Source organism: Heterodontus francisci, unplaced genomic scaffold (genome assembly GCF_036365525.1).
Source record: "Heterodontus francisci isolate sHetFra1 unplaced genomic scaffold, sHetFra1.hap1 HAP1_SCAFFOLD_64, whole genome shotgun sequence".
In the NCBI taxonomy this organism is placed as follows: Eukaryota; Metazoa; Chordata; class Chondrichthyes; order Heterodontiformes; family Heterodontidae; genus Heterodontus; species Heterodontus francisci.
In genome coordinates, this window is record NW_027140221.1 from 8,771,382 (window position 1) to 8,796,638 (window position 25,257).

Below are 25,257 nucleotides of genomic sequence, written 5' to 3' on the forward strand. Positions count from 1 at the left end.
AATGACCTGGAAGAGGGTGTAGAAGGGTGGGTTAGTAAATTTGCAGATGACACTAAGGTCGGTGGAGTTGTGGATAGTGCCGAAGGATGTTGTAGGGTACAGAGAGACATAGATAGGCTGCAGAGCTGGGCTGAGAGATGGCAAATAGAGTTTAATGCGGAAAAGCGTGAGGTGATTCACTTTGGAAGGAGTAACAGGAATGCAGAGTACTGGGCTAATGGGAAGATTCTTGGTAGTGTAGATGAACAGAGAGATCTTGGTGTCCAGGTGCATAAATCCCTGAAGGTTGCTAACCAGGTTAATAGGGCTGTTAAGAAGGCATATGGTGTGTTAGCTTTTATTAGTAGGGGGATCGAGTTTCGGAGCCACGGGGTCATGCTGCAGCTGTACAAAACTCTGGTGCGGCCGCACCTGGAGTATTGCGTGCAGTTCTGGTCACCGCATTATAGGAAGGATGTGGAAGCTATGGAAAGGGTGCAGAGGAGATTTACGAGGATGTTGCCTGGTATGGAGGGAAGGTCTTACGAGGAAAGGCTGAGGGACTTGAGGTTGTTTTCGTTGGAGAGAAGGAGGAGGAGAGGTGACTTAATCGAGACATATAAGATAATCAGAGGGTTAGATAGGGTGGATAGTGAGCGTCATTTTCCTCGGATGGTGATGGCAAACACGAGGGGACATAGCTTCAAGTTGAGGGGTGATAGATATAGGACAGATGTGAGAGGTAGTTTCTTTACTCAGAGAGTAGTAAGGGCGTGGAACGCCCTGCCTGCAGCAGTAGTAGATTCGCCAACTTTAAGGGCATTGAAGTGGACATTGGATAGACACATGGATGAAAATGGAATAGTGTAGGTCAGATGGTTTCACAGGTCGGCGCAACATCGAGGGCCGAAGGGCTTGTACTGCGCTGTAATGGTCTAATTCTAAGTGTATATCTTTGTTACTTGGTGTCAGTGTATGTCTGTGTTACTTGGTGTAAGTGTGTGTCTGTGTTACTGGGTATCAGTGTGTGTCTTTGTGACTTGGTGTCAGTGTATGTCTTTGTTACTGGGTGTAAGTGTGCGTCTGTGTTACTGGGTATCAGTGTATGTCTTTGTTACTTGGTGTCAGTGTATGTCAAAATACTTGGTGTAAGTGTATGTCTTTGTTACTTGGTGTAATTGTCTGCCTTTGTTACTTGGTGTCAGTGTATGTCTGTGTTACTTGGTGTAAGTGTGTGTCTTTGTTACTTGGTGTAAGTGTATGTCTTTGTTACTTGGTGTCAGTGTATGCCTTTGTTACTTGGTGTCAGTGTATGCCTTTGTTACTTGGTGTCAGTGTATGTCTGTGTTACTTGGTGTCAGTGTGTGCCTGTGTTACTGGGTATCAGTGTATGTCTTTGTTACTTGGTGTCAGTGTGTGTCTGTGTTACTGGGTGTCAGTGTATGTCTTTGTTACTGGATATCAGTGTATTCTTTGTTACTTGGTGTAAGTGTGTGTCTGTGTTACTGAGTATCTGTGTCTGTCTTTGTTACTTGGTGTAAGTGTGTCTCTGTGTTCTTGGGTATCAGTGTATGTCTTTGTTGCTTGGTGTCAGTGTATGTCTGTCTTACATGGTGTAAGTGTGTGTCTGTGTTAATGGGTATCAGTGTCTGTCTATGTTAATTTGTGTCAGTGGATGTCTTTGTTACTGGGTGTCAGTGTGTGTCTTTGTTATTGGGTATCAGTGTCTGTCTATGTTAATTTGTGTCAGTGGATGTCTTTGTTACTGGGTGTCAGTGTGTGTCTGTGTTACTGAGTGTCAGTGTGTGTCTTTGTGACTTGGTGTCAGTGTATGTCTTTGTTACTTGGTGTCAGTGTGTGTCCTTGTTACTTGGTGGAAGTGTATGTCTTTGTTACTTGGTGGAAGTGTATGTCTTTGTTACTTGGTGTCAGTGTATGTCTGTGTTACTTGGTGTAAGTGTGTGTCTGTGTTACTGGGTATCAGTGTATATCTTTGTTACTTGGTGTCAGTGGATTTCTTTGATATTTGGTGTCAGTGTATGTCTGTGTTACTTGGTGTAAGTTTGTGTCTTTGTTACTTTGTGTCAGTGTATGTCTTTGCTACTGGGGATCAGTGTATGTCTTTGTTACTTGGTGTCAGTGTATGTCTTTGTTACTTGGTGACAGTGTGTGTCTGTGTTACTGGGTATCAGTGTATGTATTTGTGACTTGGTGTAAGTGTGTGTCTTTGTTACTTGGTATCAGTGTTTGTCTTTGTTACTGGGTGTAAGTGTATGTCTTTGATACTTGGTATCAGTGTATGTCTTTGTTACTTGGTGTCAGTGTATGTCTTTGTTACTTGGTGTAAGTGTGTGTCTGTGTTACTGGGTATCAGTGTATGTATTTGTGACTTGGTGTAAGTGTGTGCCTGTGTTACTGGGTATCAGTGTCTGTCTTTGTTACTGGGTGTCAGTGTGTCTCTTTGCGACCTGGTGTAAGTGTGTGTCTGTGTTCCTGGGTATCAGTGTCTGTCTTTGTTACTTGGTGTACGTGCATGTCTTTGTTACTTGGTGTCGGTGTATGTCTTTGATACATGGTGCCAGTGTATGTCTGTGTTACTTGGTGTAAGTTTGTGTCTTTGTTACTTGGTGTCAGTGTCTGTCTTTGTTACTTGGTGTCAGTGTATGTCGGTGTTACTTGGTGTAAGTGTATGTCATTGTTACTGGGTATCAGTGTATGTCTTTGTTACTGGGTGTCAGTGTATGTCTTTGTTACTTGGTGTAAGTGTATGTCTTTGTTACTTTGTTTCAGTGTATGTCTTTGTTACTTGTTGTAAGTTTGTGTCTGTGTTACTGGGTATCAGTGTATGTCTTTGTGACTTGGTGTAAGTGTGTGTCTGTGTTACTTGGTATCAGTGCCTGTCTTTGTTACTTGGTGTCAGTGTATGTCTTTGTTACTTGGTGTAAGTGTGTGTCTGTGTTACTGGGTATCAGTGTATGTCTTTGTTACTTGGTGTAAGTGTGCGTCTGTGTTACTGGGTATCAGTGTATGTCTTTGTTACTTGGTCTAACTGTGTGTCTGTGTTACTGGGTATCAGTGTATGTATTTGTTACTTGATGTCAGTGTGTGTCTTTGTTTCTGTGTGTTAGTGTATGTCTTTGTTACTGGGTGTCAGTGTATGTCTGTGTTATTTGGTGTAAGTGTCTGTGTTTGTTACTTGGTGTCAGTGCCTGTCTTTGTTACTTGGTGTAAGTGTTTGTCTGTGTTACTGGGTATCAGTGTATGTCTTTGTTATTTGGTGTCTGTGTATGTCTGTGATACTTGGTGTAAGTGTGTGTCTGTGTTACTGGGTATCTGTGTGTGACTTTGTTACTGCGTGTAAGTGGGTGTCTGTGTTACTGGGTATCAGTGTATGTCTTTGTTAATTGGTGTCTGTGTATGTCTTTGTTACTTGGAGTCAGTATATGTCTTTGTTACTTGGTGTAACTGTGTGTCTGTGTTACTGGGTATCAGTGTATGTCTTTGTTACTTGGTGTCAGTGTGTGTCTTCGTTAATGGGTGTCAGTGTATGTCTTTGTTACTGGGTGTCAGTGTATGTCTTTGTGATTTGGTGTAAGTGTGTGTCTGAGTTACTGGGTATCAGTGTCTGTCTTTGTTACTTGGTGTAAGTGTGCGTCTGTGTTACTGGGTATCAGTGTATGTCTTTGTTACTTGGTTTAAGTGTGCGTCTGTGTTACTGGGTATCAGTGTATGTCTTTGTTACTTGGTGTCAGTGTATTTCTTTGATATTTGGTGTCAGTGTATGTCTGTGTTACTTGGTGTAAGTTTGTGTCTTTGTTACTTTGTGTCAGTGTATGTCTTTGCTACTGGGGATCAGTGTATGTCTTTGTTACTTGGTGTCAGTCTATGTCTTTGTTACTTGGTGTCAGTGTGTGCCTGTGTTACTGGGTATCAGTGTATGTATTTGTGACTTGGTGTAAGTGTGTGTCTGTGTTACTGGGTATCAGTGTCTGTCTTTGTTACTTGGTGTACGTGCATGTCTTTGTTTCTTGGTGTCAGTGTCTGTCTTTGTTACTTGGTGTCAGTGTATGTCTGTGTTACTTGGTGCAAGTGTATGTCTTTGTTACTTTGTGTCAGTGTCTGTCTTTGTTACGTGGTGTAAGTGTGTGTCTGTGTTACTGGGTATCAGTGCCTGTCTTTGTTACTTGGCGTCAGTGTATGTCTTTGTTACTTGGTGCAAGTGTGTGTCTGCGTTCCTTGGTATCAGTGTATGTCTTTGTTACTTGGTATCTGTGTGCGTCTGTGTTACTTGGTGCAATTGTGTGTCTGTGTAACTGGGTATCAGTAATGTCTTTGTTACTTGGTGTCAGTGTATGTCTTTTTTACTTGGTGCAATTGTATGTCTTTGTTACTTGGTGTCAGTGTATGTCATTGTTACTTGGTGTAAGTTTGTGTCTGTGTCACTGGGGATCAGTGTATGTCTTTGTTAATTGGTGTCAGCGTCTGTCTTTGTTACTTGGTGTAAATGTGTGTCGGTGTTACTGGGTATCAATGTATGTCTTTGTTACTTGGTGTAAGTGTATGTCTTTGATACTTGGTGTCAGTGTATGTCTGTGTTACTTGATGTAAGTTTGTGTCTTTGTTACTTGGTGTCAGTGTATGTCTTTGCTACTGGGTATCAGTGTATGTCTTTGTTACTTGGTGTCAGTGTATGTCTTTGTTACTTGGTGTAAGTGTGTGTCTGTGTTACTGGGTATCAGTGTATGTATTTGTGACTTGGTGTAAGTGTGTGTCTGTGTTACTGGGTATCAGTGCCTGTCTTTGTTACTGGGTGTCAGTTTGTGTCTTTGTGACCTGGTGTAAGTGTGTGTCTGTGTTACTGGGTATCAGTGTCTGTCTTTGTTACTTGGTGTAAGTGCATGTCTTTGTTACTTGGTGTCAGTGTATGTCTTTGATACTTGGTGTCAGTGTATGTCTGTGTTACTTGGTGTAAGTTTGTGTCTTTGTTACTTGGTGTCAGTGTCTGTCTTTGTTACTTGGTGTCAGTGTACGTCTGTGTTACTTGGTGTAAGTGTATGTCTTTGTTACTTGGTGTCAGTGTATGTCTTTGTTACTGGGTATCAATGTATGTCTTTGTTAAATGGTGTCAGTGTATGTCTTTGTTACTTGGTGTAAGAGTATGTCTTTGTTACTTTGTGTCAGTGTATGTCTTTGTTACTTGGTGTAAGTGTGTGTCTGTGTTACTGGGTATCAGTGTATGTCTTTGTGACTTGGTGTAAGTGTGTGTCTGTGTTACTGGGTATCAGTGTATGTCTTTGTTAATTGGTGCCAGTCTATGTCTTTGTTACTTGGTGTAAGTGTGTGTCCATGTTAATGGGTATCAGTGTATGTCTTTGTTACTTGGTATCAGTGTGTGTCTTTGTTACTGGGTGTCAATGCATGTCTTTCTTACTGGGTGTCAGTGTATGTCTTTGTGACTTGGTGTAAGTGTGTGTCTGTGTTACTGGGTATCAGTATCTGTCTTTGTTACTTGGTGTAAATGTATGTCTGTGTTAGTTGGTGTAAATGTGTGTCTGTGTTATTGGGTATCAGTGTATGTCTTTGTTACTTGGTGCAAGTGTGTGTCTGTGGAACTGGGTATCAGTGTATGTCTTTGTTTCTTGGTGTAAGTGTGTGTCTGTGTCACTGGGTATCAGTGTCTGTCTTTGTTACTTGGTGTCAGTGTATGTCCTTGTTACTTGGTGTAAGTGTATGTCTTTGTTACTTGGTATCAGTCTATGTCTTTGTTACTTGGTGTAAGTGTGTGTCTTTGTTAATTGGTGTCAGTGTATGTCTTTGTTACTTGGTGTAAGTTTATGCATTTGTTCCTTGGTGTAAGTGTGTGTCTGTGTTACTGGGTGTCAGTGTATGTCTTTGTTAATTGGTGTCTGTGTATGTCTTTGTTACTTGGTGTAACTGTGTGTCTGTGTTACTGGGTATCAGTGTAAGTCTTTGTTACTTGGTGTCAGTGTGTGTATTCGTTAATGGGTGTCAGTGTATGTCTTTGTTACTGGGTGTCAGTGTATGTCTTTGTGATTTGGTGTAAGTGTGTATCTGAGTTACAGGGTATCAGTGTCTGTCTTTGTTACTTGGTATAAGTGTGCGTCTGTGTTACTGGGTATCAGTGTATGTCTTTGTTACTTGGTGTAAGTGTGCGTCTGTGTTACTGGGTATCAGTGTATGTCTTTGTTACTTGGTGTCAGTGTATTTCTTTGATATTTGGTGTCAGTGTATGTCTGTGTTACTTTGTGTAAGTTTGTGTCTTTGTTACTTTGTGTCAGTATATGTCTTTGCTACTGGGGATCAGTGTATGTCTTTGTTACTTGGTGTAAGTGTATGTCTTTGATACTTGGTGTCAGTGTATGTCTGTGTTACTTGATGTAAGTTTGTGTCTTTGTTACTTGGTGTCAGTGTATGTCTTTGTTACTTGTTGTAAGTGTGTGTCTGTGTTACTGGGTATCAGTGTCTGTCTTTGTGACTTGGTGTAAGTGTGTGTCTGTGTTACTGGGTATCAGTGCCTGTCTTTGTTACTTGGTATCAGTGTATGTCTTTGTTACTTGGAGTAAGTGTGTGTCTGTGTTACTGGGTATCAGTGTATGTCTTTGTTTCTTGGTGTAAGTGTGCGTCTGTGTTACTGGGTATCAGTGTATGTCTTTGTTACTTGGTGTAAGTGTATGTCTTTGTTACTTGGTGTCAGTGTATGTCTTTGTTACTTGTTGTAAGTGTGTGTCTGTGTTACTGGGTATCAGTGTATGTCTTTGTGACTTGGTGTAAGTGTGTGTCTGTGTTACTGGGTATCAGTGCCTGTCTTTGTTACTTGGTGTCAGTGTATGTCTTTGTTACTTGGTGTAAGTGTGTGTCTGTGTTACTGGGTATCAGTGTATGTCTTTGTTATTTGGTGTCTGTGTATGTCTGTGATACTTGGTGTAAGTGTGTGTCTGTCTTACTGGGTATCTGTGTGTGACTTTGTTACTTCGTGTAAGTGGGTGTCTGTGTTACTGTGTATCAGTGTATGTCATTGTTACTTGGTGTAAGTTTGTGTCTGTGTCACTGGGGATCAGTGTATGTCTTTGTTAATTGGTGTCAGCGTCTGTCTTTGTTACTTGGTGTAAATGTGTGTCGGTGTTACTGGGTATCAATGTATGTCTTTGTTACTTGGTGTAAGTGTATGTCTTTGATACTTGGTGTCAGTGTATGTCTGTGTTACTTGATGTAAGTTTGTGTCTTTGTTACTTGGTGTCAGTGTATGTCTTTGCTACTGGGTATCAGTGTATGTCTTTGTTACTTGGTGTCAGTGTATGTCTTTGTTACTTGGTGTAAGTGTGTGTCTGTGTTACTGGGTATCAGTGTATGTATTTGTGACTTGGTGTAAGTGTGTGCCTGTGTTACTGGGTATCAGTGTCTGTCTTTGTTACTGGGTGTCAGTGTGTCTCTTTGCGACCTGGTGTAAGTGTGTGTCTGTGTTCCTGGGTATCAGTGTCTGTCTTTGTTACTTGGTGTACGTGCATGTCTTTGTTACTTGGTGTCGGTGTATGTCTTTGATACATGGTGCCAGTGTATGTCTGTGTTACTTGGTGTAAGTTTGTGTCTTTGTTACTTGGTGTCAGTGTCTGTCTTTGTTACTTGGTGTCAGTGTATGTCGGTGTTACTTGGTGTAAGTGTATGTCATTGTTACTGGGTATCAGTGTATGTCTTTGTTACTGGGTGTCAGTGTATGTCTTTGTTACTTGGTGTAAGTGTATGTCTTTGTTACTTTGTTTCAGTGTATGTCTTTGTTACTTGTTGTAAGTTTGTGTCTGTGTTACTGGGTATCAGTGTATGTCTTTGTGACTTGGTGTAAGTGTGTGTCTGTGTTACTTGGTATCAGTGCCTGTCTTTGTTACTTGGTGTCAGTGTATGTCTTTGTTACTTGGTGTAAGTGTGTGTCTGTGTTACTGGGTATCAGTGTATGTCTTTGTTACTTGGTGTAAGTGTGCGTCTGTGTTACTGGGTATCAGTGTATGTCTTTGTTACTTGGTCTAACTGTGTGTCTGTGTTACTGGGTATCAGTGTATGTATTTGTTACTTGATGTCAGTGTGTGTCTTTGTTTCTGTGTGTTAGTGTATGTCTTTGTTACTGGGTGTCAGTGTATGTCTGTGTTATTTGGTGTAAGTGTCTGTGTTTGTTACTTGGTGTCAGTGCCTGTCTTTGTTACTTGGTGTAAGTGTTTGTCTGTGTTACTGGGTATCAGTGTATGTCTTTGTTATTTGGTGTCTGTGTATGTCTGTGATACTTGGTGTAAGTGTGTGTCTGTGTTACTGGGTATCTGTGTGTGACTTTGTTACTGCGTGTAAGTGGGTGTCTGTGTTACTGGGTATCAGTGTATGTCTTTGTTAATTGGTGTCTGTGTATGTCTTTGTTACTTGGAGTCAGTATATGTCTTTGTTACTTGGTGTAACTGTGTGTCTGTGTTACTGGGTATCAGTGTATGTCTTTGTTACTTGGTGTCAGTGTGTGTCTTCGTTAATGGGTGTCAGTGTATGTCTTTGTTACTGGGTGTCAGTGTATGTCTTTGTGATTTGGTGTAAGTGTGTGTCTGAGTTACTGGGTATCAGTGTCTGTCTTTGTTACTTGGTGTAAGTGTGCGTCTGTGTTACTGGGTATCAGTGTATGTCTTTGTTACTTGGTTTAAGTGTGCGTCTGTGTTACTGGGTATCAGTGTATGTCTTTGTTACTTGGTGTCAGTGTATTTCTTTGATATTTGGTGTCAGTGTATGTCTGTGTTACTTGGTGTAAGTTTGTGTCTTTGTTACTTTGTGTCAGTGTATGTCTTTGCTACTGGGGATCAGTGTATGTCTTTGTTACTTGGTGTCAGTCTATGTCTTTGTTACTTGGTGTCAGTGTGTGCCTGTGTTACTGGGTATCAGTGTATGTATTTGTGACTTGGTGTAAGTGTGTGTCTGTGTTACTGGGTATCAGTGTCTGTCTTTGTTACTTGGTGTACGTGCATGTCTTTGTTTCTTGGTGTCAGTGTCTGTCTTTGTTACTTGGTGTCAGTGTATGTCTGTGTTACTTGGTGCAAGTGTATGTCTTTGTTACTTTGTGTCAGTGTCTGTCTTTGTTACGTGGTGTAAGTGTGTGTCTGTGTTACTGGGTATCAGTGCCTGTCTTTGTTACTTGGCGTCAGTGTATGTCTTTGTTACTTGGTGCAAGTGTGTGTCTGCGTTCCTTGGTATCAGTGTATGTCTTTGTTACTTGGTATCTGTGTGCGTCTGTGTTACTTGGTGCAATTGTGTGTCTGTGTAACTGGGTATCAGTAATGTCTTTGTTACTTGGTGTCAGTGTATGTCTTTTTTACTTGGTGCAATTGTATGTCTTTGTTACTTGGTGTCAGTGTATGTCATTGTTACTTGGTGTAAGTTTGTGTCTGTGTCACTGGGGATCAGTGTATGTCTTTGTTAATTGGTGTCAGCGTCTGTCTTTGTTACTTGGTGTAAATGTGTGTCGGTGTTACTGGGTATCAATGTATGTCTTTGTTACTTGGTGTAAGTGTATGTCTTTGATACTTGGTGTCAGTGTATGTCTGTGTTACTTGATGTAAGTTTGTGTCTTTGTTACTTGGTGTCAGTGTATGTCTTTGCTACTGGGTATCAGTGTATGTCTTTGTTACTTGGTGTCAGTGTATGTCTTTGTTACTTGGTGTAAGTGTGTGTCTGTGTTACTGGGTATCAGTGTATGTATTTGTGACTTGGTGTAAGTGTGTGTCTGTGTTACTGGGTATCAGTGCCTGTCTTTGTTACTGGGTGTCAGTTTGTGTCTTTGTGACCTGGTGTAAGTGTGTGTCTGTGTTACTGGGTATCAGTGTCTGTCTTTGTTACTTGGTGTAAGTGCATGTCTTTGTTACTTGGTGTCAGTGTATGTCTTTGATACTTGGTGTCAGTGTATGTCTGTGTTACTTGGTGTAAGTTTGTGTCTTTGTTACTTGGTGTCAGTGTCTGTCTTTGTTACTTGGTGTCAGTGTACGTCTGTGTTACTTGGTGTAAGTGTATGTCTTTGTTACTTGGTGTCAGTGTATGTCTTTGTTACTGGGTATCAATGTATGTCTTTGTTAAATGGTGTCAGTGTATGTCTTTGTTACTTGGTGTAAGAGTATGTCTTTGTTACTTTGTGTCAGTGTATGTCTTTGTTACTTGGTGTAAGTGTGTGTCTGTGTTACTGGGTATCAGTGTATGTCTTTGTGACTTGGTGTAAGTGTGTGTCTGTGTTACTGGGTATCAGTGTATGTCTTTGTTAATTGGTGCCAGTCTATGTCTTTGTTACTTGGTGTAAGTGTGTGTCCATGTTAATGGGTATCAGTGTATGTCTTTGTTACTTGGTATCAGTGTGTGTCTTTGTTACTGGGTGTCAATGCATGTCTTTCTTACTGGGTGTCAGTGTATGTCTTTGTGACTTGGTGTAAGTGTGTGTCTGTGTTACTGGGTATCAGTATCTGTCTTTGTTACTTGGTGTAAATGTATGTCTGTGTTAGTTGGTGTAAATGTGTGTCTGTGTTATTGGGTATCAGTGTATGTCTTTGTTACTTGGTGCAAGTGTGTGTCTGTGGAACTGGGTATCAGTGTATGTCTTTGTTTCTTGGTGTAAGTGTGTGTCTGTGTCACTGGGTATCAGTGTCTGTCTTTGTTACTTGGTGTCAGTGTATGTCCTTGTTACTTGGTGTAAGTGTATGTCTTTGTTACTTGGTATCAGTCTATGTCTTTGTTACTTGGTGTAAGTGTGTGTCTTTGTTAATTGGTGTCAGTGTATGTCTTTGTTACTTGGTGTAAGTTTATGCATTTGTTCCTTGGTGTAAGTGTGTGTCTGTGTTACTGGGTGTCAGTGTATGTCTTTGTTAATTGGTGTCTGTGTATGTCTTTGTTACTTGGTGTAACTGTGTGTCTGTGTTACTGGGTATCAGTGTAAGTCTTTGTTACTTGGTGTCAGTGTGTGTATTCGTTAATGGGTGTCAGTGTATGTCTTTGTTACTGGGTGTCAGTGTATGTCTTTGTGATTTGGTGTAAGTGTGTATCTGAGTTACAGGGTATCAGTGTCTGTCTTTGTTACTTGGTATAAGTGTGCGTCTGTGTTACTGGGTATCAGTGTATGTCTTTGTTACTTGGTGTAAGTGTGCGTCTGTGTTACTGGGTATCAGTGTATGTCTTTGTTACTTGGTGTCAGTGTATTTCTTTGATATTTGGTGTCAGTGTATGTCTGTGTTACTTTGTGTAAGTTTGTGTCTTTGTTACTTTGTGTCAGTATATGTCTTTGCTACTGGGGATCAGTGTATGTCTTTGTTACTTGGTGTCAGTGTATGTCTTTGTTACTTGGTGTCAGTGTGTGTCTGTGTTACTGGGTATCACTGTCTGTCTTTGTTACTGGGTGTCAGTTTGTGTCTTTGTGACCTGGTGTAAGTGTGTGTCTGTGTTACTGGGTATTAGTGTCTGTCTTTGTTACTTGGTGTACGTGCATGTCTTTGTTACTTGGTGTCAGTGTATGTCTGTGTTACTTGGTGCAAGTGTATGTCTTTGTTACTTTGTGTCAGTGTATGTCTTTGTTACGTGGTGTAAGTGTGTGTCTGTGTTACTGGGTATCACTGTCTGTCTTTGTTACTGGGTGTCAGTTTGTGTCTTTGTGACCTGGTGTAAGTGTGTGATTGTGTTACTGGGTATTAGTGTCTGTCTTTGTTACTTGGTGTCAGTGTATGTCTTTGTTACTTGGTGCAAGTGTGTGTCTGTGTTACTGGGTATCAGAGTATGTCTTTGTTACTTGGTGTCTGTGTTCGTCTGTGTTACTGGGTATCAGTGTATGTCTTTGTTACTTGGTGTCAGTGTATGTCTTTGTTACTTGGTGTAAGTGTATGTCTTTGCTACTTTGTGTCAGTGTATGTCTTTGTTACTTGGTGTAAGTGTGTGTCTGTGTTACTGGGTATCAGTGTATGTTTTTGTTACTTGGTGTAAGTGTGTGTCTGTGTTACTTGGTGCAAGTGTGTGTCTCTGTAACTGGGTATCAGTGTATGTCTTTGTTTCTAGGTGTAAGTGTGTGTCTGTGTCACTGGGTAACAGTGTTTGTCTTTGTTAATCGGTGTCAGTGTATGTCTCTGTTGCTTGGTGTAAGTGTGTGTCCATGTTAATGGGTATCAGTGTATGTCTTTGTTACTTGGTATCCGTGTGTGTCTTTGTTACTGGGTGTCATTGCATGTCTTTGTTACTGGGTGTCAGTGTATGTCTTTGTGACTTGGTGTAAGTGTGTGTCTGTGTTACTGGGTATCAGTATCTGTCTTTGTTACTTGGTGTAAGTGTATGTCTGTGTTAGTTGGTGTAAATGTGTGTCTGTGTGATTGGGTATCAGTGTATGTCTTTGTTACTTGGTGCAAGTGTGTGTCTGTGTAACTGGTTATCAGTGTATGTCTTTGTTTCTTGGTGTAAGTGTGTGTCTGTGTCACTGGGTATCAGTGTATGTCTTTGTTACTTGGTGTCAGTGTATGTCCTTGTTACTTGGTGTAAGTGTATGTCTTTGTTACTTGGTGTCAGTCTATGTCTTTGTTACTTGGTGTAAGTGTGTGTCTTTGTTAATTGGTGTCAGTGTATGTCTTTGTTACTTGGTGTAAGTTTATGCATTTGTTCCTTGGTGTAAGTGTGTGTCTGTGTTACTGGGTATCAGTGTATGTCTTTGTTAATTGGTGTATGTGTATGTCTTTGTTACTTGGAGTCAGTGTATGTCTTTGTTACTTGGTGTAACTGTGTGTCTGTTTTACTGGGTATCAGTGTATGTCTTTGTTACTTGGTGTAAGTGTGCGTCTGTGTTACTGGGTATCAGTGTATGTCTTTGTTACTTGGTGTCAGTGTATTTCTATGATATTTGGTGTCAGTGTATGTCTGTGTTACATGGTGTAAGTTTGTGTCTTTATTACTTTGTGTCAGTGTATGTCTTTGCTACTGGGGATCAGTGTTTGTCTTTGTTCCATGGTGTCAGTGTTTGTCTTCGTTACTTGCTGTCAGTGTGTGTCTGTGTTACTGGGTATCAGTGTCTGTCTTTGTTACTGGGTGTCAGTTTGTGTCTTTGTGACCTGGTGTAAGTGTGTGTCTGTGTTAATGGGTATTAGTGTCTGTCTATGTTACTTGGTGTACGTGCATGTCTTTGTTACTTGGTGTCAGTGTCTGTCTTTGTTACTTGGTGTCAGTGTATGTCTGTGTTACTTGGTGCAAGTGCCTGTCTTTGTTACTGGGTGTCAGTGTATGTCTTTGTTACTTGGTGCAAGTGTGTGTCTGTGTTACTGGGTATCAGTGTACGTCTTTGTTACTTGGTGTCTGTGTGCGTCTGTGTTACTTGGTGCAATTGTGTGTCTGTGTAACTGGGTATCAGAGTATGTCTTTGTTTCTTGGTGTAAGTGTGTGTCTGTGTTACTGGGTATCAGTGTATGTCTTTGTTACTTGGTGTCAGTGTATGTCTTTTTTACTTGGTGCAATTGTATGTCTTTGTTACTTGGTGTCAGTGTATGTCTTTGTTACTTGGTGTAAGTTTGTGTCTGTGTCACTGGGGATCAGTGTATGTCTTTGTTAATTGGTGTCAGTGTCTGTCTTTGTTACTGGGTGTCAGTGCATGTCTTTGTTACTGGGTGTCAGTGTATGTCTTTGTGACTTGGTGTAAGTGTGTGTCTTTGTTACTGGGTATCAGTATCTGTCTTTGTTACTTGGTGTAAGTGTATGTCTGTGTTCGTTGGTGTAAATGTGTGTCTGTGTTATTGGGTATCAGTGTCTGTCTTTGTTACTTGGTGTAGGTGTGTGTCTGTGTTACTGGGTATCAGTGTATGTCTTTGTTACTTGGTGCAAGTGTATGTCTTTGTTACTTGGTGTCAGTGTATGTCTTTGATACTTGGTGTCAGTGTAAGTCTGTGTTACTTGATGTAAGTTTGTGTCTTTGTTACTTGGTGTCAGTGTATGTCGTTGCTATTGGGTATCAGTGTATGTCTTTGTTACTTGGTTTAAGTGTTTGTCTGTGTTACTGGGTATCAGTGTATGTATTTGTGACTTGGTGTAAGTGTGTGTCTGTGTTACTGGGTATCAGTGCCTGTCTTTGTGACCTGGTGTAAGTGTGTGTCTGTGTTACTGGGTATCAGTGTCTGTCTTTGTTCCTTGGTGTAAGTGCATGTCTTTGTTACTTGGTGTCAGTGTATGTCTTTGATACTTGGTGTCAGTGTATGTCTGTGTTACTTGGTGTAAGTTTGTGTCTGTGTTACTTGGTGTCAGTGTCTGTCTTTGTTACTTGGTGTCAGTGTATGTCTTTGTTACTGGGTATCAGTGTATATCTTTGTTACTTGGTGTCAGTGTATGTCTTTGTTACTTGGTGTAAGTGTATGTCTTTGTTACTTTGTGTCAGTGTATGTCTTTGTTACTTGGTGTAAGTGTGTGTCTGTGTTACTGGGTATCAGTGTATGTCTTTGTGACTTGGTGTAAATGTGTGCCTGTGTTACTGGGTATCAGTGTATGTCTTTGTTACTTGGTGTCTGTGTGCGTCTGTGTTACTTGATGCAAGTGTGTGTCTGTGTAACTGGGTATCAGTGTATGTCTTTGTTTCTTGGTGTAAGTGTGTGTCTGTGTCACTGGGTAACAGTGTATGTCTTTGTTAATTGGTGTCAGTGTATGTCTTTGTTACTTGGTGTAAGTGTGTGTCCATGTTAATGGTTATCAGTGTATGTCTTGGTTACTTGGTATCACTGTGTGTCTTCGTTACTGGGTGTCAATGCATGTCTTTGTTACTGGGTGTCAGTGTATGTCTTTGTGACTTGGTGTAAGTGTGTGTCTGTGTTACTGGGTATCAGTATCTGTCTTTGTTACTTGGTGTAAGTGTATGCCTGTGTTAGTTGTTGTAAATGTGTGTCTGTGTTATTGGGTATCAGTGTATGTCTTTGTTACTTGGTGCAAGTGTGTGTCTGTGTAACTGGGTATCAGTGTATGTCTTTGTTTCTTGGTGTAAGTGTGTGTCTGTGTCACTGGGTATCAGTGTATGTCTTTGTTACTTGGTGTCAGTGTATGTCCTTGTTACTTGGAGTAAGTGTATGTCTTTGTTACTTGGTGTCAGTGTATGTCTGTGTTACTTGGTGCAAGTGTATGTCTTTGTGACATTGTGTCAGTGTATGTCTTTGTTACGTGGTGTAAGTGTGTGTCTGTGTTACTGGGTATCAGTGCCTGTCTTTGTTACTTGGTGTCAGTGTATGTCTTTGTTACTTGGTGTCTGTGTGCGTCTGTGTTACTTGGTGCAATTGTGTGTCTTTGTTACATTGTGTCAGTGTATGTCTTTGTTACGTGGTCTAAGTGTGTGTCTGTGTTACTGGGTATCAGTGCCTGTCTTTGTTACTTGGTGTCAGTGTATGTCTTTGTTTCTTGGTGTAAGTGTGTGTCTGTGTCACTGGGTATCAGTGTATGTCTTTGTTACTTGGTGTCAGTGTATGTCCTTGTTACTTGGCGTAAGTGTATGTCTTTGTTACTTGGTGTCAGTGTATGTCTGTGTTACTTGGTGCAAGTGTATGTCTTTGTTACATTGTGTCAGTGTATGTCTTTGTTAAGTGGTGTAAGTGTGTGTCTCTGTTACTGGGTATCAGTGCCTGTCTTTGTTACTTGGTATCAGAGTATGTCTTTGTTTCTTGGTGTAAGTGTGTGTCTGTGTTACTGGGTATCAGTGTATGTCTTTGTTACTTGGTGTCAGTGTATGTCTTTTTTACTTGGTGCAATTGCATGTCTTTGTTACTTGGTGTCAGTGTATGTCTTTGTTACTTGGTGTCAGTGTATGTCTGTGTTACTGGGTATCAGTGTATATCTTTGTTACTTGGTGTCAGTGTATGTCTTTGTTACTTGGTGTAAGTGTATGTCTTTGTTACTTTGTGTCAGTGTATGTCTTTGTTACTTGGTGTAAGTGTGTGTCTGTGTTACTGGGTATCAGTGTATGTCTTTGTGACTTGGTGTAAGTGTGTGTCTGTGTTACTGGGTATCAGTGTATGTCTTTGTTACTTGGTGTCTGTGTGCGTCTGTGTTACTTGATGCAAGTGTGTGTCTGTGTAACTGGGTATCAGTGTATGTCTTTGTTTCCTGGTGTAAGTGTGTGTCTGTGTCACTGGGTATCAGTGTATGTCTTTGTTTCTTGGTGTAAGTGTGTGTCTGTGTCACTGGGTATCAGTGTATGTCTTTGTTACTTGGTGTCAGTGTATGTCCTTGTTACTTGGTGTAAGTGTATGTCTTTGTTACTTGGTGTCAGTCTATGTCTTTGTTACTTGGTGTCAGTGTATGTCTTTGTTACTGGTTATCAGTGTATATCTTTGTTACTTGGTGTCAGTGTATGTCTTTGTTACTTGGTGTAAGTGTATGTCTTTGTTACTTTGTGTCAGTGTATGTCTTTGTTACTTGATGCAAGTGTGTGTCTGTGTAACTGGGTATTAGTGTATGTCTTTGTTTCTTGGTGTAAGTGTGTGTCTGTGTCACTGGGTATCAGTGTATGTCTTTGTTAATTGGTGTCAGTGTATGTCTTTGTTACTTGGTGTAAGTGTGTGTCCATGTTAATGGTTATCAGTGTATGTCTTGGTTACTTGGTATCACTGTGTGTCTTCGTTACTGGGTGTCAATGCATGTCTTTGTTACTGGGTGTCAGTGTATGTCTTTGTGACTTGGTGTAAGTGTGTGTCTGTGTTACTGGGTATCAGTATCTGTCTTTGTTACTTGGTGTAAGTGTATGCCTGTGTTAGTTGGTGTAAATGTGTGTCTGTGTTATTGGGTATCTGTGTATGTCTTTGTTACTTGGTGCAAGTGTGTGTCTGTGTAACTGGGTATCAGTGTATGTCTTTGTTACTTGGTGTCAGTGTATGTCCTTGTTACTTGGCGTAAGTGTATGTCTTTGTTACTTGGTGTCAGTGTATGTCTTTGTTACTTGGTGGAAGTGTGTGTCTTTGTTAATTGGTGTCAGTGTATGTCTTTGTTACTGGGTGTCAGTGTGTATCTTTGTTACTGGGTGTCAGTGTATGTCTTTGTTACTGGGTGTCAGTGTATGTCTTTGTTACTTTGTGTCAGTGTATGTCTGTGTTAGTTGGTGTCAGTGTGTGTCTGTGTTATTGGGTATCAGTGTCTGTCTTTGTTACTTGGTGTCAGTGTATGCCTTTGTTACTGGGTGTCAGTGCGTGTCTGTGCTACTGGGTAAAATTGTATGTCTTTGTTACTTGGTGTCAGTGTATGTCTTTGTACTTTTTATAAGTGGATGTCTTTGTTACTTGGTGTCAGTGTATGTCTCTGTTACTTGGTGTCAGTGTGTGTCTTTGTTACTTGGTGTCAGTTTTTCTTTGTGTTACTGGGTGTCAGTGTGTATCTGTGTTCCTGGGTGTCAGTGTATGTCTTTGTTACTTGGTGTCAGTGCATGTCTGTGTTACTTGGTGTAAGTGTGTGTCTGTGTAACTGGGTATCAGTGTATGTCTTTGTTACTTGGTGTAAGTGTGTGTCTGTGTTACTGGGTATAAATGTATGTCATTGTTACTTGGTGTCAGTGTATGTCTTTGTTACTTGGTGTCAGTGTATGTCTTTGTTACTTGGTGTAAGTGTATGTCTTTGTTACTTGGTGTCAGTGTATGTCTTTGTTTCTTGGTGTAAGTGTGTGTCTGTGTTACTGGGTATCAGTGCATGTCTTTGTTAATTGGTGTCAGTGTATGTCTTTGTTACTTGGTGTCAGTGTAAGTCTTTGTTACTTGGTGTAATTGTGTGTCTGTGTTACTGGGTGTCAGTGTATGTCTTTGTTACTTGGTGTCAGTGTGTTTCTTTGTTACTGGGTGTCAGTGTATGTCTTTGTTACGGAGTGTCAGTGTGTGTCTTTGTGACTTGGTGTAAGTGTGTGACTGTGTTACTGGGTATCAGTCTCTGTCTTTGTTACATGGTGTAAGTGAGTGTCTGTGTTACTGGGTATCAGTGTCTGTCTTTGTTAATTGGTGTAAGTGTGTGTCTGTGTTACTGGGTATCAGTGTATGTCTTTGTTACTTGGTATCAGTGTGTGTCTTTGTTACTGGGTGTCAGTGCATGTCTTTGTTACTGGGTGTCAGTGTATGTCTTTGTGACTTGGTGTAAGTGTGTGTCTGTGTTATTGGGTATCAGTGTATGTCTTTGTTACTTGGTGTTGGTATGTGTCTGTGTTACTGGGTATCAGTGTATGTCTTTTAACTTGGTGTCAGTGTATGTCTTTGTTACTTGGTGTAAGTGTATGTCTTTGTTCCTTGGTGTCAGTGTATGTCTTTTTTACTTGGTGTCAGTGTGTGTCTTTGTTACTGGGTGTCAGTGTATGCCTTTGTTACTTTGTGTCAGTGTATGTCTGTGTTAGTTGGTGTAAGTGTGTGTCTGTGTTACTGGGTATAATTGTATGTCTTTGTTATTTGGTGTCAGTGTATGTCTTTGTGCTTGGTATAAGTGGATGTCTTTGTTACTTGGTGTCAGTGTATGTCTTTGTTCCTTGGTGTAAGTGTGTGTCTGTGTTACTTGGTATCAGTGTATGTTTTGTTAATTGGTGTCAGTGTATGTCTTTGTTACTTGGTGTCAGTGTATGTCTTTGTTACTTGGTGTAAGTGTGTGTCTGTGTTACTGGGTATCAGTGTATGTCTTTGTTACTTGGTGTCAGTGTGTTTCTTTGTTACTGGGTGTCAGTGTATGTCTTTGTTACTGGGTGTCAGTGTATGTCTTTGTTACCTGGTGTAAGTGTGTGTCTGTGTTACTGGGTATCAGTGTATGTCTTTGTAACTTGGTGTCTGTGTGCCTCTGTGTTACTTGGTGCAATTGTGTGTCTGTGTAACTTGGTATCAGTGTATGTCTTTGTTACTTGGTGTCAGTGTATGTCTTTTTTACTTGGTGCAATTGTATGTCTTTGTTACTTGGCGTCAGTCTTTGTCTTTGTTACTTTGTGTAAGTTTGTGTCTGTGTCACTGGGGATCAGTGTATGTCTTTGTTAATTGGTGTCATTGTCTGTCTTTGTTACTTGGTGTAAATGTGTGTCTGTGTTACTGGGTATCAATGTATGTCTTTGTTACTTGGTATCAGTGTGTGTCTTTGTTACTGGGTGTCAGTGCATGTCTTTGTTACTGGGTGTCAGTGTATGTCTTTGTGACTTGGTGTAAGTGTGTGTCTGTGTTACTGGGTATCAGTATCTGTCTTTGTTACTTGGTGTAAGTGTATGTCTGTGTTAGTTGGTGTAAATGTGTGTCTGTGTTATTGGGTATCAGTGTATGTCTTTGTTACTTGGTGTAGATGTGTGTCTGTGTTACTGGGTATCAGTGTATGTCTGTGTTACTTGATGTAATTTTGTGTCTTTGTTACTTGGTGTCAGTGTATGTCTTTGCTACTGGGTATCAGTGTATGTCTTTGTTACTTGGTGTCAGTGTATGTATTTGTGACTTGGTGTAAGTGTGTGTCTGTGTTACTGGGTATCAGTGCCTGTCTTTGTTACTGGGTGTCAGTTTGTGTCTTTGTGACCTGGTGTAAGTGTGTGTCTGTGTTACTGGGTATCAGTGTCTGCCTTTGTTACTTGGTGTAAGTGCATGTCTTTGTTACTTTGTGTCAGTGTATGTCTTTGATACTTGGTGTCAGTGTATGTCTGTGTTACTTGGTGTAAGTTTGTGTCTTTGTTACTTGGTGTCAGTGTCTGTCTTTGTTACTTGGTGTCAGTGTATGTCTGTGTTACTTGGTGTAAGTGTATGTCTTTGTTACTTGGTGTCAGTGTATGTCTTTGTTACTGGGTATCAGTGTATGTCTTTGTTACTTGGTGTCAATGCATGTCTTTGTTACATGGTGTAATTGTATGTCTTTGTTCCTTTGTGTCAGTGTATGTCTTTGATACTTGGTGTCAGTGTATGTCTGTGTTACTTGGTGTAAGTTTGTGTCTTTGTTACTTGGTGTAAGTGTGTGTCTGTGTTACTGGGTATCAGTGTATGTCTTTGTGACTTGGTATTAGTGTGTGTCTGTGTTACTGGGTATCAGTGTATGTCTTTGTTACTTGGTGTCTGTGTGCGTCTGTGTTACTTGGTGCAAGTGTGTGTCTGTGTAACTGGATAACAGTGTATGTCTTTGTTTCCTGGTGCAAGTGTGTGTCTATGTCACTGGGTATCAGTGTATGTCTTTGTTACTTGGTGTCAGTGTATGTCCTTGTTACTTGGTGTAAGTGTATGACTTTGTTACTTGGTGTCAGTGTATGTCTTTGTTACTTGGTGTAAGTGTGTGTCTTTGTTAATTGGTGTCAGTGTATGTCTTTGTTACTTGGTGTCACTGTGTGTCTTTGTTACTGGGTGTCAGTGTATGTCTTTGTTACTGGGTGTCAGTGTTTGTATTTGTTACTTTGTGTCAGTGTATGTCTGTGTTAGTTGGTGTCAGTGTGTGTCTGTGTTATTGGGTATCAGTGTCTGTCTTTGTTACTTGGTGTCAGTGTATGTCTTTGTTACAGGGTGTCAGTGCGTGTCTGTGCTACTGGGTATAATTGTATGTCTTTGTTACTTGGTGTCAGTGTATGTCTTTGTTACTTGGTGTCAGTGTATGTATTTGTGACTTGGTGTAAGTGTGTGTCTGTGTTACTGGGTATCAGTGCCTGTCTTTGTTACTGGGTGTCAGTTTGTGTCTTTGTGACCTGGTGTAAGTGTGTGTCTGTGTTACTGGGTATCAGTGTCTGCCTTTGTTACTTGGTGTAAGTGCATGTCTTTGTTACTTTGTGTCAGTGTATGTCTTTGATACTTGGTGTCAGTGTATGTCTGTGTTACTTGGTGTAAGTTTGTGTCTTTGTTACTTGGTGTCAGTGTCTGTCTTTGTTACTTGGTGTCAGTGTATGTCTGTGTTACTTGGTGTAAGTGTATGTCTTTGTTACTTGGTGTCAGTGTATGTCTTTGTTACTGGGTATCAGTGTATGTCTTTGTTACTTGGTGTCAATGCATGTCTTTGTTACATGGTGTAATTGTATGTCTTTGTTACTTTGTGTCAGTGTATGTCTTTGATACTTGGTGTCAGTGTATGTCTGTGTTACTTGGTGTAAGTTTGTGTCTTTGTTACTTGGTGTAAGTGTGTGTCTGTGTTACTGGGTATCAGTGTATGTCTTTGTGACTTGGTATTAGTGTGTGTCTGTGTTACTGGGTATCAGTGTATGTCTTTGTTACTTGGTGTCTGTGTGCGTCTGTGTTACTTGGTGCAAGTGTGTGTCTGTGTAACTGGATATCAGTGTATGTCTTTGTTTCCTGGTGCAAGTGTGTGTCTGTGTCACTGGGTATCAGTGTATGTCTTTGTTACTTGGTGTCAGTGTATGTCCTTGTTACTTGGTGTAAGTGTATGACTTTGTTACTTGGTGTCAGTGTATGTCTTTGTTACTTGGTGTAAGTGTGTGTCTTTGTTAATTGGTGTCAGTGTATGTCTTTGTTAATTGGTGTCAGTGTGTGTCTGTGTTATTGGGTATCAGTGTCTGTCTTTGTTACTTGGTGTCAGTGTATGTCTTTGTTACTGGGTGTCAGTGCGTGTCTGTGCTACTGGGTATAATTGTATGTCTTTGTTACTTGGTGTCAGTGTCTGTCTTTGTACTTAGTATAAGTGGATGTCTTTGTTACTTGGTGTCTGTGTATGTCTGTGTTACTTGGTGTCAGTGTGTGTCTTCGTTACTTGGTGTCAGTTTTTCTTTGTGTTACTGGGTGTCAGTGTGTATCTGTGTTCCTGGGTGTCAGTGTATGTCTTTGTTTCTTGGTGTCAGTGCATGTCTGTGTTTCTTGGTGTAAGTGCATGTCTTTGTTACTTGGTGTCAGTGTATGTCTTTGTTTCTTGGTGTAAGTGTGTGTCTGTGTTACTGGGTATCAGTGTATGTCTTTGTTAATTGGTGTCAGTGTATGTCTTTGATACTTGGTGTCAGTGTATGTCTGTGTACTTGATGTAAGTTTGTGTCTTTGTTACTTGGTGTCAGCGTATGTCTTTGCTACTGGGTATCAGTGTATGTCTTTGTTACTTGGTGTCAGTGTATGTATTTGTGACTTGGTGTAAGTGTGTGTCTGTGTTACTGGGTATCAGTGCCTGTCTTTGTTACTGGGTGTCAGTTTGTGTCTTTGTGACCTGGTGTAAGAGTGTGTCTGTGTTACTGGGTATCAGTGTCTGTCTTTGTTACTTGGTGTAAGTGCATGTCTTTGTTACTTGGTGTCAGTGTATGTCTTTGATACTTGGTGTCAGTGTATGTCTGTGTTACTTGGTGTAAGTTTGTGTCTTTGTTACTTGGTGTCAGTGTCTGTCTTTGTTACTTGGTGTCAGTGTATGTCTGTGTTACTTGGTGTAAGTGTATGTCTTTGTTACTTGGTGTCAGTGTATGTCTTTGTTACTGGGTATCAGTGTATGTCTTTGTTACTTGGTGTCAATGCATGTCTTTGTTACATGGTGTAAGTGTATGTCTTTGTTACTTTGTGTCAGTGTATGTCTTTGTTACTTGGTGTAAGTGTGTGTCTGTGTTACTGGGTATCAGTGTATGTCTTTGTGACTTGGTGTTAGTGTGTGTCTGTGTTACTGGGTATCAGTGTATGTCTTTGTTACTTGGTGTCTGTGTGCGTCTGTGTTACTTGGTGCAAGTGTGTGTCTGTGTAACTGGGTATCAGTGTATGTCTCTGTTTCTTGGTGTAAGTGTGTGTCTGTGTCACTGGGTATCAGTGTATGTCTTTGTTACTTGGTATGAGTGTGTGTCTTTGTTACTGGGTGTCAATGCATGTCTTTGTTACTGGGTGTCAGTGTATGTCTTTGTGACTTGGTGTAAGTGTGTGTCTGTGTTACTGGGTATCAGTATCTGTCTTTGTTACTTGGTGTAAGTGTATGTCTGTGTTAGTTGGTGTAAATGTGTGTCTGTGTTATTGGGTATCAGTGTATGTCTTTGTTACTTGGTGCAACTGTGTGTCTGTGTAACTGGGTATCAGTGTATGTCTTTGTTTCTTGGTGTAAGTGTGTGTCTGTGTCACTGGGTATCAGTGTATGTCTTTGTTACTTGGTGTCAGTTTATGTCCTTGTTACTTGGTGTAAGTGTATGTCTTTGTTACTTGGTGTCAGTGTATGTCTTTGTTACTTGGTGTAAGTGTGTGTCTTTGGTAATTGGTGTCAGTGTATGTCTTTGTTACTTGGTGTCAGTGTGTGTCTTTGTTACTGGGTGTCAGTGTTTGTATTTGTTAATTTGGGTCAGTGTATGTCTGTGTTAGTTGGTGTCAGTGTGTGTCTGTGTTATTGGGTATCAGTGTCTGTCTTTGTTACTTGGTGTCAGTGTATGTCTTTGTTACTGGGTGTCAGTGCGTGTCTGTGCTACTGGGTATAATTGTATGTCTTTGTTACTTGGTGTCAGTGTATGTCATTGTACTTGGTATAAGTGGATGTCTTTGTTACTTGGTGTCAGTGTATGTCTGTGTTACTTGGTGTCAGTGTGTGTCTTTGTTACTTGGTGTCAGTTTTTATTTGTGTTACTGGGTGTCAGTGTGTATCTGTGTTCCTGGGTGTCAGTGTATGTCTTTGTTACTTGGTGTCAGTGCATGTCTGTGTTACTTGGTGTAAGTGTGTGTCTGTGTTACTGGGTATCAGTGTATGTCTTTGTTACTTGGTGTAAGTGTGTGGCTGTGTTAATGGGTATTAATGTATGTCATTGTTACTTGGTGTCGGTGTATGTCTTTGTTACTTGGTGTAAGTGTATGTCTTTGTTACTTGGTGTCAGTGTATGTCTTTGTTTCTTGGTGTAAGTGTGTGTCTGTGTTACTGGGTATCAGTGTATGTCTTTGTTACTTGGTGTCAGTGTGTTTCTTTGTTACTGGGTGTCAGTGTATGTCTTTGTTACGGAGTGTCAGTGTGTGTCTTTGTGACTTGGTGTAAGTGTTGACTGTGTTACTGGGTATCAGTCTCTGTCTTTGTTACATGGTGTAAGTGAGTGTCTGTGTTACTGGGTATCAGTGTCTGTCTTTGTTTCTTGGTGTAAGTGTGTGTCTGTGTTACTGGGTATCTGTGTATGTCTTTGATAATTGGTGTCAGTGTATGTCTTTGTTAATTGGTGTAAGTGTGTGTCTGTGTTACTGGGTATCAGTGTATGTCTTTGTTACTTGGTATCAGTGTGTGTCTTTGTTACTGGGTGTCAGTGCATGTCCTTGTTACTGGGTGTCAGTGTATGTCTTTGTGACTTGGTGTAAGTGTGTGTCTGTGTTACTGGGTATCAGTATCTGTCTTTGTTACTTGGTGTAAGTGTATGTCTGTGTTAGTTGCTGTAAATGTGTGTCTGTGTTATTGGGTATCAGTGTATGTCTTTGTTACTTGGTGTAGGTGTGTGTCTGTGTTACTGGGTATCAGTGTATGTCTTTTAACTTGGTGTCAGTGTATGTCTTTGTTACTTGGTGTCACTGTGTGTCTTTGTTACTGGGTGTCAGTGTATGTCTTTGTTACTGGGTGTCAGTGTTTGTATTTGTTACTTTGTGTCAGTGTATGTCTGTGTTAGTTGGTGTCAGTGTGTCTCTGTGTTACTGGGTATTAATGTATGTCATTGTTACTTGGTGTCAGTGTATGTCTTTGTTACTTGGTGTAAGTGTATGACCTTGTTACTGGGTGTCAGTGTATGTCTTTGTTTCTTGGTGTAAGTGTGTGTCGGTGTTCCTGGGCATCAGTGTATGTCTTTGTTAATTGGTGTCAGTGTATGTCTTTGTTACTTGGTGTCAGTGTAAGTCTTTGTTACTTGGTGTAAGTGTGTGTCTGTGTTACTGGGTGTCAGTGTATGTCTTTGTTACTTGGTGTCAGTGTGTTTCTTTGTTACTGGGTGTCAGTGTATGTCTTTGTTACGGAGTGTCAGTGTGTGTCTTTGTGACTTGGTGGAAGTGTGTGACTGTGTTACTGGGTATCAGTCTCTGTCTTTGTTACATGGTGTAAGTGAGTGTCTGTGTTACTGGGTATCAGTGTCTGTCTTTGTTTCTTGGTGTAAGTGTGTGTCTGTGTGACTGGGTATCAGTGTATGTCTTTGATAATTGGTGTCAGTGTCTGTCTTTGTTAATTGGTGTAAGTGTGTGTCTGTGTTACTGGGTATCAGTGTATGTCTTTGTTACTTGGTATCAGTGTGTGTCTTTGTTACTGGGTGTCAGTGCATGTCTTTGTTACTGGGTGTCAGTGTATGTCTTTGTGACTTGGTGTAAGTGTGTGTCTGTGTTATTGGGTATCAGTGTATGTCTTTGTTACTTGGTGTAGGTGTGTGTCTGTGTTACTGGGTATCAGTGTATGTCT